This window comes from Sceloporus occidentalis, unplaced genomic scaffold (genome assembly GCF_023333645.1).
Source record: "Sceloporus occidentalis isolate IW3139 unplaced genomic scaffold, rSceOcc1.0.p SCAF_4, whole genome shotgun sequence".
In the NCBI taxonomy this organism is placed as follows: domain Eukaryota; kingdom Metazoa; phylum Chordata; class Lepidosauria; order Squamata; family Phrynosomatidae; genus Sceloporus; species Sceloporus occidentalis.
The window spans coordinates 171048876-171066857 of record NW_028316984.1 but is presented as its reverse complement, the minus strand read 5'-3'; the positions used below and the strand labels follow the sequence as shown (position 1 = coordinate 171066857).

Below are 17982 nucleotides of genomic sequence, written 5' to 3'. Positions count from 1 at the left end.
ATTTTAACTATGATTTAAACCTCCCTCTCTCTCTCTTGTGTGTATGTGTGTGTACTTGTATATCTTGAATGAGCTTTATTGTACATGCTAAATATATTTTAAAAATACATGAAGTATACAATGTATACAAAATGCAGCAAAATGGTATTACAGGCAGCAACAAATTATTAGAAGAAATAATATTTTTTGCCTCCAAAAAGGTCTGCCTGTCTGTCCGTGTAAAAAAAGATGTATGTGTATAGTATGTTTGTGTATGTGTGCATGCAAGGCTTTAATTTTAAATCATTTGAATTGATTAATTGTTTTTTAAACTTTGTATTTTTAATGTTTCAAACTTAGTGTTTTAAATTTTGTTATCCACCTTGAGTCCCTTTACCAGCAGGAAGGTGGGATATTAATAATAATAATATACCTTATTTATACTTCCATATTTAGATTTAGATTTTCACATATTTCTACTTCAAGACTTGTGAACATGGATGTTGAAGTTCGTAATACTTATTTAACTCATATGATAATGGACCCCAAAAGGAATCCCTTTCCATCTGCTCAGTAGCCAAACACCTCCGATCCCTGATTGAGTGTTAGAACTAGCATACAATCCCATAATCCACAATATTTTCAAATCAGCTCTTTGGGGAATCAAACAATTTAGTCATATTGAAATCAATGGAATGGAACTGCCTTAACAGCATGATTGGAAATATGCTCTCCTGTCAGTGCAATATCATCTTTTCTGACTTGGTCAGCCTAGAAAGGATAAATGGGGCACCAGATCAAAGACTGTCTGCTTATAGGGTTCCCAATCTCTTTGAAGAACAGACTTAAAGGACAAGGTGAGAGGAGAAAATGAAGACAGTCAAAGGCCATCAAAATACTTCCCAGATGATTTTTTTAAAAAGATGACTGCAGACATCAAGTTAATAGAGTTGTGAGGAGGAGCAAAAATGAAGTTAGGAAGACTGATGGCTACATGTGGCTAAATGAAAAACAGGCTGGGATTGTTTTTAAAATGCAGGTGTAAGTGAAGGAGCCTTCTCTTTAATGTTAAGAGCTAGGACAAGGGTCTCCATTAACATATTTTATGGGGTTGGAGGTGAATGAGAGATAAATAGAGGCAGTGAGAGAGAGAATGCCCAGGTCCCAGTTACAGATCATGTCTCTTTGTGAAAACACCATCAAGGCTTGAAAACCAAGCCACTTTATGAAGTCTGGAGGGACTAGCTGATAATTGAAGATATTCTTCATGACCTTAGAATAATGAGTGGAAAGAAGGCAGTGGTAAGTCAGGAAAACATCTCCCCCCCCCTCTTTTTTTTTGTTTGTAAAAAACCAACTTAAGGTGGTTTATATAATATGATTAAGAGGAAGTAGACTTTAGTCTACAAAAGCTCATGCTGCCAACTTCTTTCTTTCAGTTACTCTGAAAGGTGCAACAAGATCTGTCTACTTAAGGTGGTTTAGTGATGAAAATGATATGTTTATTCCTTGTGCCTCTGCTCTCATTTTCATTTTATCATAAGTGAGCTAAAGTAGCAATAATTCTAGTTATAGTAAATTAGGAATGAAATAGACTAGCAGAAGGTGCAGCTTGAAGCCGCCCCTTCCAAAGACGGATTGGGGCTGAGGCAACTGCACACCGCAGCCCAATCTGCCTTGAGGCAATCAAAAAAAATGAGCAGCAAATAGCCATGCCATATAAACACCACGTCACTGGAATGTCATGCTGCCCACATGTAAATGGCCAGGCAGTTTCCATGCAGCTTGGGAGCATGTGGCATGTAAACATATACGTGTGTGTGACAGGACATATATTGTTTTACCTCACTGCAGGTAATATAAGAGACTGGACATCAGGAGAGAAAAGATTATGGAACAAAGAAAGCTATTAAAATCTGCCAATAACTTTTTAAAATACAAAGCAAAACGTTCTCTTTGGGCCCGAGCACACAGGCCAAAATAAAGCTGCTTCAGGTCACTTTGGAGGTATAATGTTTAAATGCTGCATGCGTCCGAAAAGGCCAGAAGCCACACCAAAGCCATGCTCCAGTCCTAAGGACTAGAATGCAGCTTTGGCACAGCTTTTGGCCTCTTAAGATGCATACCTCCAAAGTGACCCGAAGCAGTTTTATTTTGGCCTGTCTGTTCGGGTCCTTTGTTATCTATAACTTTGTAGGAAATCTAATATGGAAAGTACTTCCTCCTTGACCCTCCACCACAATTACGAGCAGAGAAAGAACCTGGACTCTTATTAATTTAAGTATTTGTAAGTTACCTTTCTGAACTTAGGCGTGTTACAGACCGCCCCTTTGGCGCTCCTTTCCCCGGTGTATCGGGGCCTCAGCTGCCACAACGGCAGCCTCCGAGGCCCCAATCTGCCACTTTCCAGGCTGCAAGGAAGTGGCAAAAGGCCGCTTCCCTGCAGCCTGGAAAGGGGTGTCCTTGGGGCTTTAAGCCCCAAAGACACCCGGCGGCGGCAGGGAGGCGGAGAAAGGGGCCCCTTTCTCCTCTGTGTCACTGGGCGCAGCCATGTAAAGGCTGCGCCCAGTGACACAAACCTGGAAGGAGCTCCGAAACGGAGCTCCTTCCAGGGCCGCAGAAAGGGCGCTCTATCTGTAACGGGCCATAGTCTATCAACATCAGTGTGTGTGTGTGTGTGTAAAAACTAGAATGTAATCTTATTACAATTAACTTTTAAATAAAAAGAAATGTTATTTATTATTTATTTAATCAATTTATTATTATTATTATTATTATTATTATTATTATTAACCTTTATTTATAAAGTGCTGTAAATTTACACAGCACTGTACATACAATCTTTTTAATTAGACGGTTCCCTGCCCTCAGGCTTACAATCTAAAAAGACATGACATAAAATGAGAAGGGAAAGGTGGTGGGGTAGTAGGCTAATACATATAAAGTACATAGCAATACAGAAAATGGTTCAATAAAACAGGCATCAAAAGAATATCAAATAGCAAGCGACAATTATGCAATGCCTGGGAACGCTTCTCTGAACAGGATGGTCTTCAACTCTGTTTTAAACCTGGTTAAAGAAGTGATGGCCCTTGCTCGGTGGGGAAGAAGGTTCCAGGAGTGAGGGGCAGCAAGTGAAAAGGGGCCAATCCAAGATGGGGCAGAGGAAATCCTGGGCTGGGACAGCAGACCTTGACTACCAGAACAGAGGGCCCTGGTGGGAAGGTGAGGAGAAAGAAGGTCTGATAAGTAAGGAGGGGCCAGACCATGGAGGGCTTTAAACGTCGACAACAGGAGCTTATACTGAATGCAGAAAGGGAGGGGGAGCCAGTGAAGGGATGCCAACACAGGAGAGATGTGGTCAGAGAGGTGGGCGGATGTGATAATGTGTGCAGCTGAATGCTGGACAGAGATTAAAGGACGGAGGTGAGAAAGAGGAAGCCCAGCCAGGAGGATGTTACAGTAATCAAGTCGTGAAACCACTAGGGCATGGACCAAGATCTTGGCAGTAGAGGCAGAGAGATAAGGTCGGTTTTTAGCAATATTGTTCAAAAAGAATCTACAAGCCTTGGCTGTGGTCTGGATCTGAGGGATACACGACAGAGAAGAGTCAAAGATAAATCCAAGACTGCGGGCTTGCTGGACTGGTTGAATAGAAATGTTGTCCACAGAGACAGAAAAGGAGTGTTGAAGGGTGGGCTTAGGAGGAAAGACAAGAAGCTCCGTCTTGGACATGTTGAGTTTCAAACGCCGATGGCGCATCTACTGCGAGACAGCTGTGAGACATGATGAAACTTGCTGTTCAAGCCTTGGAGAAAGGTCAGGGGTGGAAAGATACAACTGGGTGTCATCGGCATACAGATGGTAGGAAAAACCAAAAGAGCTAATGAGTTTACCTAAGGACAGTGTGTAGAGAGAAAACAGAAGGGGACCCAGAACAGAGCCCTGGGGAACTCCAACAGATAAGGGAACAGGAGATGAAGTCTGACTGCCAGCAACCACTGCAAAAGATCTGCCAGACAAATAAGATCGAAACCAGTCGAGAACAGAGTTTGAGAACCCAAGGTCAGAAAGTATATTAACTAGAAGAGAGTGATCAACAGTGTCAAAGGCTGCAGACAGATCAAGAAGGATGACAACAGAGTAAAGGCCATTTGCCTTGGCCAGTAAAAGATCGTTTGAGATCTTGGTGAGGGCTGTCTCTGTAAAATGCCGTGGGCGGAAGCCAGACTGAAAGGGATCGAGAATGGAGTTGGCTTCAAGAAACTCAAGACAGCGAGAATAAACAACCCGTTCCAAAACCTTAGAAAGAAAGGGAAGAAGAGAAATCGAACGATAGCTAGACAAAGAGGAGGGGTCAAGAGAATTTCTATCCCGACTTTCTCGCTGAAGGGACCCAAGACAGCTCACAAATAAAAATTCTAAAAACATAGTGCAATAAAGCAATGTTAACATCAGCTAAAAACAATATAAAATTACAAACATTAATATCACAATAAAATCAAAATACCCATCCCATAGAAAACCTATCCCATGACTACACATTAAAAGCCTGCCTGAACAGAGCCGTTTTTGCCTGCCGAAGAAAGGCAAGCAAGGAAGGGGCCAGTCTTGCTTCCTGTGGAAGGGTATTCCATATTAGAGCAGCCACCAAGAAGGCTCTCTCTCGTGTCCTCATCGGGTGAGCCTGTGATGATGGGGGGACCGAGAGAAACCCTTCCCTGAAAAATCTAGCAGGTTTGTATGGGGAGATGTGGTCTCTCAAATAACCTGGACCTAAGAGTAGAGCTTTATAAATTATAACCAGCACTTTGAATTGTGCCCAGAAATGACACATCTGAGAGGATTAATTACATGTCCCTTGGAACAGGTATCTATGAAGGAAGGGTCACTACTAAGGAGGACCTGTCTGTAACACCTACGAGTGTGAGTGATCAGTTTTTAAGCAAGTCAACAGAGGAGGCATGACTAAAATAAATAAATAAATGCTAATCTTAAAGTACAGCTAGGCTCATTGAAGCCCAGGAGCCTCTTCAAGTAATGAAACTCCAAACCATTTATGGGTTTCAGAAGGTAAAAGAGACAGAAAGTACACTGGTATCCAGTCCAGCAAATACAGAATCAGTAGAATATATTCTCACCATCCACTTTGACATGCTTCAAAGCAGAAATATTCTTGAACTCAGAAATCCTGAAAAACCTAATGAGCTTTTTGCTGCATGACTTACTGAGGGACCCCTGGCTACCATGGACAGAAGCACTTTTGACTCTGTGAAAACTAGGGAGTTGAAGTCAATAAAAATATGAGTGGTTTTGAATAAAAAATATAACGTGAACAGAATTTTGAACATTCTACAGTTGGCCCTTCTTATACATGGATTTTTTATATACATATTCAAGCAGCAACAGTTTGAAAATGTTCAAAAGAAGTATAAATTTCAAATATCAAACCTTGATTTTCCATTTTTTATAAGGGACACCATTTTGCTATGTCATTATATTTAATGGGACTTGATAATCCACAGATTTTGTTATCCACGGGGGATCTTGGAACCAAACCCTAGCATATAACAAGGCTCCACTGTACTACCTGGTCTAAAGTACTTGTATTCAATTGGCATCTTACTCTCTAAAACGAGTTTCACTGAACAACGTTACACAGAAGCAATAATGATAGAAAAGTAAAGATGTTTTGTCCATCATCACTGCCACAGTATATTTTTGGAGATCAGTTTCTACATGAGTTAACATGCATCCATTATAAGCCTTCCCCCGCCCCTTGTGCCAAATCATCACTCTACTTCTTTCATCACCTCCAGCTTCTCAGAACACCAAGAACCTCATGTAGGTAGATGATTTGATCAAGGACACTTATTAATGGTTGCATTGATGGCTTGAGTAATTTCCTTCCTCCAGAAATTTAACAGGTACTGACAACATACATACAGGACATAAGCAGAGCAGTAGAGGATAGGGAGGCTCAGATATGCCTCATACACAGGGTTGCCATGATTTGAGGTTGACTCAAGGGAAGTTAATAACAACAAACTCATCATAAGGCAGTTGGCTAAAAATTTAGGAACAACCCTGAGAGGTACAGATCCCATAATTTCTGAAGGATGCCATCAAAACTGGTACACTTTGCCATGAAGAGATTATAGTTGGAAAATCAAACTCAATATGGTACCAATGTATCCATGACAATAAATTTCACGCTTCACCTACTTACAAAGCACATCTCTGATTGTCCAGATATGCCTTGTGTTGAAACACTGATATTTGTCCTTTGCCCCAATTGTGGGAACTCCAAATGTTTCCATGAGTCTCCAATATTCTGGGCACCCAAAATATTTAAAACGAAGGCTTTTATATTTTCAAATTTCATACAAATAGTACAATTTTATATGCTTCCTATGTTATTAAAGAAATATGTTGATGACAAAAGCAGTAAAATGGATGTAGGTGTGATATGAAAATAAGTACCTGCATATTTCTCCAAAATGTCTGTTTAAAGAGAAAAATGAGATTAAACGTTTCTGTTCTTCCTCTCCCCCTCCTTGCCATCGACTCCCAAACTCCTTGAAATTTAAATTTCTGTTTAAAGCCTATGCCTTGTGTCATTATCATTCTCCTTCATCCACATTTCTACACTGGATATTGTAGCTTTAACAAGACAGGTTGGTAGACTAGTTTTCTGGTGATATAATTCTTCATTAAGTTTCTTTTTGAAGGTGGTTATTTCAGCAATTTTCTTCTCAATTTGAGAACTTTTTTGAAAACCACATATCTTTGAAGGCTATTTGCAATTCAGCACTTATTCCAAGCAAAATTTGCACATGATTGTTTTTCACAGAAAAAAAAGCATTTTCTGCATGGAAAACAATCCTTCAGTACATAAATATGAATTCTTATGCAAAAGAAAATGTTGCGTTCTGTGCAGGAATTCTGCTTTGTATATAAATCAATCATGTGTGAATTTTACATAGAATAAATCCCCAATTACAATGTTTCTGCATAGGAATTCATATTTCTGTGTTGAAAGATCATTTTCCATGCAGAATATGCTGTTTCTTAGGCAGATAATAGAAACAGCAAGTAGCAATAGAGAAAATACATTTCTATACAGCCTATCAATGAACTAGCACTCCCTAAACAGTTTACAATATGGAAGCCAATGGCCCCCTAAACAAGCTGGGTACTCAGTTTACCAACCTGCAAAAGGATAGAAGGCTGAGTGGACCTTGGAGCCCTCCTCTATGATCAAATTTACAACATTCTGGCTCCAGTAACAGCATTTAATTACTGTGCCACCAAGGCTCCTGAAATGCTGTTCTCTGCACAAAAGAACAACATGCAAATTTTATGCAGAATAAATCCCAAACTGTAGATACTCATCCACCCAGGATTCTACTTATCAGTATTTCTCAACACTAAAAAAACCCACATGTTTTTAACCCTTTTTCTGAATATTTTCAAATATTTTTCCATCCTTATTCTGTCCATCCTGTGGATTGGAACCTTTGTCATTTTCCTCTGTGGACTTGGGAATATAATTCATTAGGTGGATTTGTAATTGGTTAACCAGTAGAACCGAAAGGGTGCTTAGCAATGGCTCCTCTTCATCCTAGAGAGAAGTGACCAGTGGGGTGCCACAGGGTTCTGTCCTGGGCCCAGGGCATCTTCATCAATGACTTAGATGAAAGAAATGGGAACGTGCTTATCAAATCTGCAGATGACACCAAATTAGGAGGAGTAGCTAATACCCTGGAGGAAAGGATCAAAAGTCAAAATGACCTTGATAACAAAATGAATTTCAACATGGAGAAATGTAAGGTACAGCACTTAGAATGGAAAAATGAAATGTATAGATACAGGATGGGGGACATCTGACTTAAGAAGGCTATGTGTGAAAGGAATCTTTGAGTCCTAGTAGACCACAATTTGAACATGTGTCACAGTGGGATGTGGTAGCTAAAAAGATCAATGAGATTCTAGTCTGCATCAATACTAGTGTCTAGATCAAGGGAAGCAATAGTGCCACTCTATTCTGCTTTGGTCAGGCCACACCTGCAATACTGTGTCCAGTTCTCGGCACCATAATTCAAAATGGATGTTAAGAAACTGGAGCATATCCAAAGGAGGGTGACCAAAATGGTGATGAGTCTGGAAACCATGCCCTATGAGAAGAGGCTTAGGAAGCTGGGTTTGTTTGACCTAGAGAAGAGAACGTTAAGATGTGATATGATAACTTTGTTTAAATATTTGAACATCCATATTGATGATGGAACAAGCTTGTTTTTTGCTGCTCCAGAGAACAGGATCCAGAACAATGGATGCAAGCTACAGGAAAAGAGATTCCAGCTCAACATTAGGAGGAACATCCTGACAGTAAGAGCTGTTCAACAGTGGAACATACCCCCTTGGTGAGTGGTGGCGTCTCCTTTTTTGGAGGTCTTTAAACAGAGTCTGGATGGCCATCTGTTGGGGGTGTTTTGATCGTGAGTTTCTGCATGGCCCTTGTAATCTCTTCGAACTATTATTCTAAGATTCTAGTCATTTAAGAGAGAGATCAAAGAATATGGATTCAATCTATGCTGGATGGAATTCAATCTTGAGACTAGGGCCCAAAGCACACGATCCAAATGAGGCAGCTTCTGGCAGCTGTGGAGGCATGTTGTTCAGATGATCCATGGCCCCAAAGTGTCCAGAAGCTGCTCCAGTGCTGGTGAGCCTGGTGAAAGCCTGGTGACAGCAAGGGAGAAGGCCTTCTTAGTGGATGCTCCAGACTTTGGAACTCCCTCTCTGGGGAAGCTGGAATAGCCACCTCTTTGCAGTCCTTCTGCTGATAGGTGGTGATAGTGGTAGCTATGATTATAATGATGGAAGTCAATCACTTTAATTTAAAAATTAAATAAATTTGACATTTTTTTAAAAAAGTTATAATAGAATTATATAATACATGGGCAAACATAGCAGGGGGGGAGGGAAGTACCCAGCTTGTTGGGGGAAATCAGCTCATAGTTTATAAACTGCTTAGAGAGTGATGAGTTCAATGATAAGTGGCTTAGAAATGTACATGCTATTGCTATATATAACAAATTAGCGGTGGAAAAGAAGACACAAGAAAGCAAGTAAACAAAATAATGAAATAGAAGAGAATAACAAGAGGACATAAAAGTGACTGCCAGTCTCTTCTTCAGCTGCTGTATCAAAAGCTTCATTATGCCTCCACCCTCTGCAAAACAAAACAAAAACACACTTCTTTCCATAAAGTAGCAATACTTCATTAAAACTGGCTTAATGTAAAAATTAGTATACTAAATACAAAAAGGTAATACAAGGTTAGCTTCCCATTATCTATCCATTAGTAATAGTTAATACTAATAACTCATTCCATTTAAATAAAATGTTTCTCCACTCTTCAAAATTAAAATAGTAGGTTTCATCGCTATCTCCTTCCCACAAATTTATTTTTAAATCATTAAAATTAACCATTAGTCAAAACCATTATCCACACTGTATAACTCCAGTTTTACCCACAATACAGCTTCAACCTAAACAGTAGTAAACTCTATTAGCACAAAATTGTTATATATTTGTTAATCACCTCATTAAGACTAATACACGAGTCAATCCCATATCAACACCTTTTAAGTCATTTAAACCTCATTTTGTACATTATTTCTTGATTTTAATATATGTTTCCCCCTCCCAAAATTGACAAAATAAATCCTGCTCAATTAACAATACATATCTTTGTTTCCCACAATCCTTCTCCCACCTAATCTCAACCACCTCAGTACTCAAATGCCAGTCTTCTTTTCCAACCTCATTGTTACTATTCTTCATGACAGATCCACATTGTTTTTCATAATTTCCATGCTTCCAAAAATCTGTTATAGTGGTTTGAGCTTCATTCCTCTATTTACAGAAACCTGGTTCCCCATCTGGTTTCATTCTGCTATCAGCTCCTCGGAATCTTCTTCCTTTCCCTTTCCATAGTCTGACAATCAATTTTGTTCCTTGTCATTCAAACCCTGTGGCAATTGGGTTGCTTCTTCCAAATTAGACTCCTCAAATTGTTCAGATTTTTTCAGAGCATTCATGATCATTTATTGTCCCAATTTCATCATCAAGGGACTTTGATCTGGCTTGCAGTATTTTTTTATCATTTCACTTATTTCACTAAGCACTGTTTGCGGGGGGGGGGGTGACTGCATTGACCCCCCCAAGGGGTGCCCCTTAATATTATTCCACATCCAGAGATGAAGCCTGATAAAGAAAGCCAACCTTATCATGCTTTCCCCCCGAATCCAGTGCCTCCTTTCATCAAACCAAAAATATAGTTTCTCAGTGTCCCCAAACAAATAAATCTAAATAAATTATATCCAGTATAAACCAAAATCTGTAGAAAATTCAAATAATGCCACTGTTCTTTTACAAGCTTCATTATTTTAATTCTACTTATTTTGCCTTTAAATATACAGCCAATGTAAAACTTATACCAAGGCTCTCCTGGTTTCTAAAAGAAAGCAGTTTATAGAGGCCAAACTATCCCAGCTCATCAATGAATTATTTAATCCAAATGTTAAACAACAAAATTTTAAAACTAGATTTAAAAAAAAGAAAGGAAGATTTTGAATCCTTTGTTCATGAAGTAATGTTTTCAGATGGCACTTGGGCATGATGAATAATCCTGATCTCACCCCATGCTGTTTCACTGACCACTGGGCACGAGTTCCCACAGCAACTGCTGGGTAATGGAGCTCTATGGGCAATCCCCTGTAATCTTCCTTTGATCTAGGAAGATATATTTCTGAGTGGAGATTACTTCCAGTCAGTTAACAGCTGCATTCCCCTCTCTCTTTGTGGGGCATAGCAGAAATGGAAAGCTTTCAGGCTGTCATCTTTCACCAAAGTTCTAAATCGGCCATTTTTATAGATAATGTTAAGCAGAGTCAAACATGTGGTGCCACTATGCATGTGATAACCCTGTGAATTGGAAAAGCAGATGCACACTGTTCCTTGAGCAATGTATATAAAGATGTGCATTATGTAAGGCAGCCACACATTTCACATTTGCTTGAACGCTGAATTGTAGTGTTGTCATTCATTAATGCACAACTAGCATATAGCTGTGGTGCAAAGTTAGAATGTTACATTTGACATGGCATCTCAGGCCACATCCAAAAATAATGATTGCATCCCTATCTATTTCTGTCTCTGTATCTTTATCTCTTTCTTTTCTCCTTTTCCAGGGATTATATTCAGCAATGGGGAAAGATGGAAGCTGTCCTGGACTGCGGCCAGCACACACAGACACACACCAATAAGAATGGCTTAGCACAGTAAGTGGAAGCAGAACACAGACCTTGCAAGGAGTAAGCGTGAGAGCAGTCTGAGAAACCAAGCCAAAGTCAGGATACCAGGAGTCAGAGTAATCAAATCAGTCCAGGGTCAAAGCAGCCAGAAGATAACAAGGGTCCAGTCCATTCCGAGGTCAAAGCAACAAGGAGTCAAGATACAAGGAGCCAATGCCAACTGCAACCACACCAAAGGATCATACAATAAACACTGGCACTGAGTTGAGGCCTCTCTACAGCTTAAGTAAGGGAAACTCTCCCCCATGCCACCTGAGGCTGGTTGGCTAATTGCCTCTCTGCAATCCTCCTGGATCTGCGCCTGCAAGCACTCTCAGCCCTTCTCTCTTTGTAAGTAGGCACATCCAGGCAAGCTTCCTCCCCAGAGTCACCACTAGGCTGTTGCACCACAGGAGGCCTCTCACTAGCACTAGGACTTGGTTGGGCCTCCTCCTCTGGGGCTGGGAGAGCACAGCTGGGACCTGGCAGAGCAGGATTATCACCTGGTGTAGCCTCAATTAGCTCTTGCTCTGGAGGAGGCTCGTCCTCCTCCTCCTCCGAGAGCTGTTCTTGGCTGGCCATGACATCAGCAGCTCCGACATTTTGCCCTCACTACCCTCCGCAACTTTAGCATGGGGAAGAGAAGCATTGATGAAAGGATCCAAGAGGAAGCAGAGCATGTCCTGGAACACCTGCAAAACACAAAGAGTAGATAGCCTCTCTCCACTGTCCCCATTGGATTCTTCTTGTGAAGATTAGTTCCTGTCTTTAGGCCACTCTGGCAGATCCCAATCAAATACATATCTTGGATAAAACACCTATTGCCAGCAGGTTTTGTTCATTTGGGTGATATACATGTTCCTTAAGGTACAAAAGGTCTCAAAAGGTTTGGGGGGGGGGGGGGTATAGGCCAGGTCCTGAGAGAACTGGAGCTAAAACCTATGTAGGGTTATCTTAATTAATTCTTCCCCAGTGCAGGAGTCAACATGTGAGAGGCTGAAATGCCTGAAAAATGTGCAGGGAATATTCCCTTCACTGACTGCCTAATGCCAATACAAACAACAGATTTTAAATCTGGGCCAGTCTGTATTGTGGTTACCTGAAAGCTGAACTGAGGAAAGTTACTTATTTTTTATACTTTCAGAGAAAGCATTTGAGTTGAAAAACCTGCTCATCTGTGCTACCTCCAATATCATCTGTGCCATTGTCTTTGGAAAGCGATATGAGTACAATGACAAGAGGTTTCTATCCATTGTGGCCTTAGTAAATGACAACTTTGAGATTTTTAGCTCTCCTTGGGGACAGGTAAGTCCTAAAATATACTTTTGTGTCAAATATTTGTGCATTTTTCCTAGAATTCTGTTGATGATGTGCATATATAAATTGGGATTACATGTCTGTTTTATTTATTTGTTTTGTTTTTTTGGAATGGTGCACAAGCAGTCATTGCTCCATTATGAAATGTCCAAAGCATCTCCTCCAAACTACACACATACTTTTAAATCACTGTCCATTGAATTATTATACATAATTATTTGTTTTGCTGCCTGGGAAATCCACTGAGCAAGAGTACTGGCTGCCATGAGGCTTCTATAACATTTCTCTCACTTTAAAGATTATCAGACAGGAGGACATTGGGGAAGAAAAAGGCATACTCCTGGCAAAGTTGTGAGATCGTGCTGAAGATTTTCAGACGATGTTGCAATTATTCAGGACTTAACCTGGGATTTCCCCATGAATGGTCTGTTGCTGTAGCATTCCTGGATCTTCATGAGTTAAGTCCTGGATAAGCGTAATGTGTCTGAAAATCTTCAGCGTGATTGCACAACTTTGCCAGCAGCATGCCTTTTATTCCTGTCATTCCCCCCATCTGATAATCTCCTTTGTTAAGTATTTATCCTTGCAAAAATGCACATGCAAGAAAAAAACAAACCTTGATGCCAAACTCCACCCCCCTCCCCATACATATCCAAAAACAAAAACAAAACAAAACAAAAACACATGGATTCTCATGCAGACACCTACCAAAGTGCAAATTTGTGTTCAGGACTGGACTTTGTGTTTGTGAACAAAGAACAACATACTATGGGAATTCTTCATTTTTGTCTATAAAATGGAAGAATGTGAAGATTTGTATATCTATTTTCATTCTTCTAGAGAGTCAAGTCAAAGAAAGAAAATCTTCAGTAACTTCATTCTTGAAAGTAGTAATGAGTTGTTTTAGTAATTTTATTCCTGCTGTGAAAAACTCACAAAACTGCACAATTTTTGGAAAAAAAAATTGCACTAAGTTACTTATTGTGCACAAAATGTGCACATAGTTTTCTTTACCACAAAACAGAAAGTGCGTTGTTTTTTTACTGTACAGAAAATGTTGTAGCGGATGACTTCTTTATTCAGTGAAAAAAATACATATGGTTTTTGTACACAGTGAATAGCATTATCTGCATTGGAAACAGCACTTCTGTGCAGAAATGTTCCGGGAAGACAATGCTAAGTTGTAAATAAATAAATAATAATAAAACTTTTATTTATATCCTGCTCTTCTACCATAAGGCAATCAGAGCGGCTGACAGTATAAAAACATCAGATAAGCAACACAATATTTCATAACTCCCCCTTAAAAAGAATTAAACATATTACTATTAAAATCACTCTATTAAATAAACTATTGAAACCAATAACAATAGGTGAATAGTAGTATAATATAAAATAGGCAGTATATGCAGGGGTTCTTTCATGCTGAGTGAAAACTATTCCAGAAAGGCCTGCTGGAAGAGATCCATCTTAATAGCTTTTTCGAAGCAATCCAGGTTGGTGATTTGATAATCTCTTCCAACAAGTCATTCCATAATCTGGGAGCGGTCTCGGAGAATGTCCTCTGGGAGGTTGCAGCCAGTCTGGTCTTTTTTGGCTGCAATAAGTTCCTCCCAGAGGACCTGAGAGTACGGGGTAGATTATACAGAAGTAGCAGATCCCTTAGATAGGTTGGACCCAAGCCATGTAGGGATTTAAAGGTAATAATCAACACCCTATACTGTGCCTGGATTCTAATAACCAGTGGAGTGACTTTAGGATCGGTGTTATCCGGTCACTCCTAGAATTTCCAGTAACTAACCTGGCTGCCATGTTTTGTACTAATTGGAGTTTCTGGACTAGGCACAAGGGTAGCCTCATGTAGAGCACATTACAGAAATCGAGTCGTGAGGTTACCAGTGCATGTACTACAGTTTCTAGGTCCCTTACTTCTAGGAAAGGGCGCAGCTGGCATATCAGCCGAAGCTGATAACAGGCGCTCCTGACCATTGCATTCACCTGGTTTATCATGTGAAGCGACGTATCTAGGAGCACCCCCAGACTGCGAACACAGTCCTTTGAGGAGAGTGTGACCCCATCTAGGACTGGAGGTTCCAACCCTATACCTGGTTTGGGGGCCCCTACTGTAAGTACCTCTGTTTTGTTTGGATTCAACTTTAGTTTGTTTTTCCTCATCCATTTGAGAAACACATTTTAAGTATCATTTTTTCAAATAAGTTCTATCTATTCCTAATTCAAGGATCTATATACTATCAAGTTTCAGAATGGCTTCCTTACCTTTTCAGAGTTCCCACCAACTTTGGAGATGTAGGCCCGTTACAAACGGGCAGGAAAGTATGCGCAGAGCGCGTACTAGGGTTAGAAAGGGGCGGTGCTTCCACCCCCCCTAATAATAATAATAATAAAAGTTTTATTTTTATACCGCCCTTCTTCAAATCAGGGTGGTGCACAGCAAGATTAAACAATACAATATACAGCAAAGCAAGTACAATATACAAAAGACCATATCACAGTAAAAAACCTAGACATATTAAAAACATTACAACCTCATGCCAGTCTACAATGCTGGCAGAGGGAGGGGGTGTGTGCTCTGCGTGCACAAAATGGCAGCAGCCGTTCCACATGGCTGCCGCCATGAGGACGTCACGACGGCGCCGCCTCTATATGGGGCGGAGCGGACGTGACGTCCTTGCTCCGCGCCATGGCGCTTAGTGTGCCCTTATCGCAGAGCAGGAAGGAGCTCTGTTTTGGAGCTCCTTCCTGGTTTGGTCCGCTGGGCGCAGCCTTCACACAGCTGCGCCCAGCGGACCAAAGGAGAAAGGGGCCAAGTGGCCCCTTTCTCCTCCTCCCTGCCACTGCAGGGTGAACTTGGGGCTTGAAGCCCCAAGGAACCCCTTTCCAGGTTGCGGGGAAGGGGCCTTTTGCCGCTTCTCTGCAGCCTGAAAAGTGGCGGATCGGGTCCTCAGCGGCTGCCACTCTGGACACTGAGGCCCCGATACAGCAGGGAAAGGGGCGGGTGCAGCCCGCCCCAAATGGGTGGTCTGTAACCTGCCCTAGAGTCATTTTCTACCTTTTCTGGTGGAGAAGCTCAATCCAGCTGCACGTGCCCAGAAAAGGAGAAATGGTTGAACTTGAATGATGTGTGTGCATCTCTTCTGCTTTCTCCTCTATCTCAGCAATGTCTTCCCTTTTTTCATGGACTTCATCCCTGGACTTCATCATAGAGTGTTGTCCAACAATATAAAAGCCTCAGAGTTTGTTTGAGAAGAAGCTAAGGAAGACGAGTCTACCTTGGACCCCAGCTCACCTCGGGATTTTATTGATTGCTTCTATATTAAAATAGATCAGGCAAGATAAAATCATAAGATCATAAAGGAAGGAGGAAATCCCCCCCATTTGAAATTTCCTGAGCCATCAGACACTGATAGTGACTGGTTGCTTCTGTGTCCATAGAACAGTAACGTTTAGTTTGACACTTGAAGGAATTATCTAAGTACAGAATCTGACCCTCTCAGTTTTTAATTTAAAGCCCCTCTGTCATGAGGCTTACCACAAAATTAAAAGTCACCCACCCAATATTGTTTTTAAATGCCAAGGTTTCCATTGCACTTCCATTGCAGCTGCTTTTTCAACCATTGATCTTCTCTTCCTGAGGGATTCAGCCCCTAAAGAGTGTATATCATGTCACATCAAATCACTAACTGTAGAGAGTTGGGCACTGGGATTAAAGGACCTGTGAACAACAACTCAAGCAGCATCAAAGCCAGGCAGAGATCAGATTCCAAGGAAGCAAGAACATTAGTATTGTCTTATACCTGTGATGAATTGCTTAGATGGAGGGGAAGTAGGAAATTCCAAGGAGAAGTGAAGCAGGTGGGGCTCTTCACCCATCTTTCTTTTTAGAAGACTATAGGTTTTCTTCTTTCTGTTTTTCATTTTCTATTTGATGTTCATTAGAGTTCACATGTTTAGGCACCTGGGCCTCCAATGTTGTAAGCAACAGTATTGTCTAATGAGGAAATCAGCTTCAGCATTCCCTTAAGGGTTTGTATTTTCAGGACATTTATAATACAGGAGGATTGTTCATTTTAATTTATATAAAATTATATAAATAAAAAATAAATATAGACAGAGTACTTAGCATATGTTCCTGCACATTCCTTGTAAAGGAATATTCTACATCCGATAGACATTTAATTCCTTATGTATCTTTCCTTGTAGACACAAGGAGATACCTGGGAGTTGGAGGCAGAATGCATCCTTGAGTTTTGCATTGTTCTGAGGACTCACTAGAACATTGTATTTTACTGAGCACATGAAAACTGACTTCACTAACTGAACTGCATATTTCTCTAGGAAAAAGATAATGATACATTGGAGTTCATTATTGAGAACCTGGCCATCTGCGTGCTTGACTTATTTGGAGCAGGAACAGAAACTACCAGTACCACTCTCAGATATGTGCTCCTGATCCTCCAGAAATACCCAAAGATAGAAGTTTAAAAACAACAGTTTCATTTCGGCCTTCTTTAAACCCCCTCAGGTTATTCAGGAGGTTCCACACAACAGATCCCTGTTGGCTAAGGTTCTACATCAGATTATATATCTTAAATCTCCACACATGAAATAAGGCATAATGGTTTGAATCCTGTTAGTGTTTTATGCATGTGTACATTTCCTTATGTGAGCCAACATGGTGTAGTGGTTTTATTGTTGGTCTAGGAAGATTATCAGATGGGGATGGGATATCCTTGTCCCATCCTTGTCCTGTCCTTCCTGCATGATTGTGGGAAGGACTTTCAGATGACATAGTGCTAATCCAGACATTGTCCCATCTGAGAAGTGCAAATGACAGTGACCACACAAAAGACTTTCATATGATGTCATGCTGATCCTGTCATTGTCCCATCTGCAAGGTGGAATTGTCCTGTCCTTGTCCTTCATTTTGCATTAATAGAAGAACCCGTTAATGCAATTCCATTTCACTGACAGGTTTATCACAGGACCAGCACATCAAGAGTAAAAGTCTTTAGCACGATTATTGTCATGGACAGGACAAGAATGGACTTCGCTCCCATCCCCATCTAATAATAACAACAATCATAATAATAATAATAATAATTATTATTATTATTTATATTTCCCACCTCTCTCTGTGGATCGAGGTGGGGTTACAACAATAGAAACAACATTACAAGATAAAAAACTACAATTTCATATAAAATACACTCAATAAAACAGTAAAATAGCTATCAATACAATACATTACATAGAATAAATAATTTAAAATACACATCTTTACAAACAGAGGTGGGGTATTTCTAAC

At 40.4% G+C, this 17982-nt stretch overlaps 1 pseudogene; it reads left to right on the top strand.

The window, feature by feature from the left end:
- LOC149315014 (cytochrome P450 2C8-like) overlaps positions 1-17159 on the top strand; it is an 82903-nt pseudogene extending 65744 nt beyond the window's left edge.
- Positions 17160-17982: the final 823 nt, after the last annotated feature.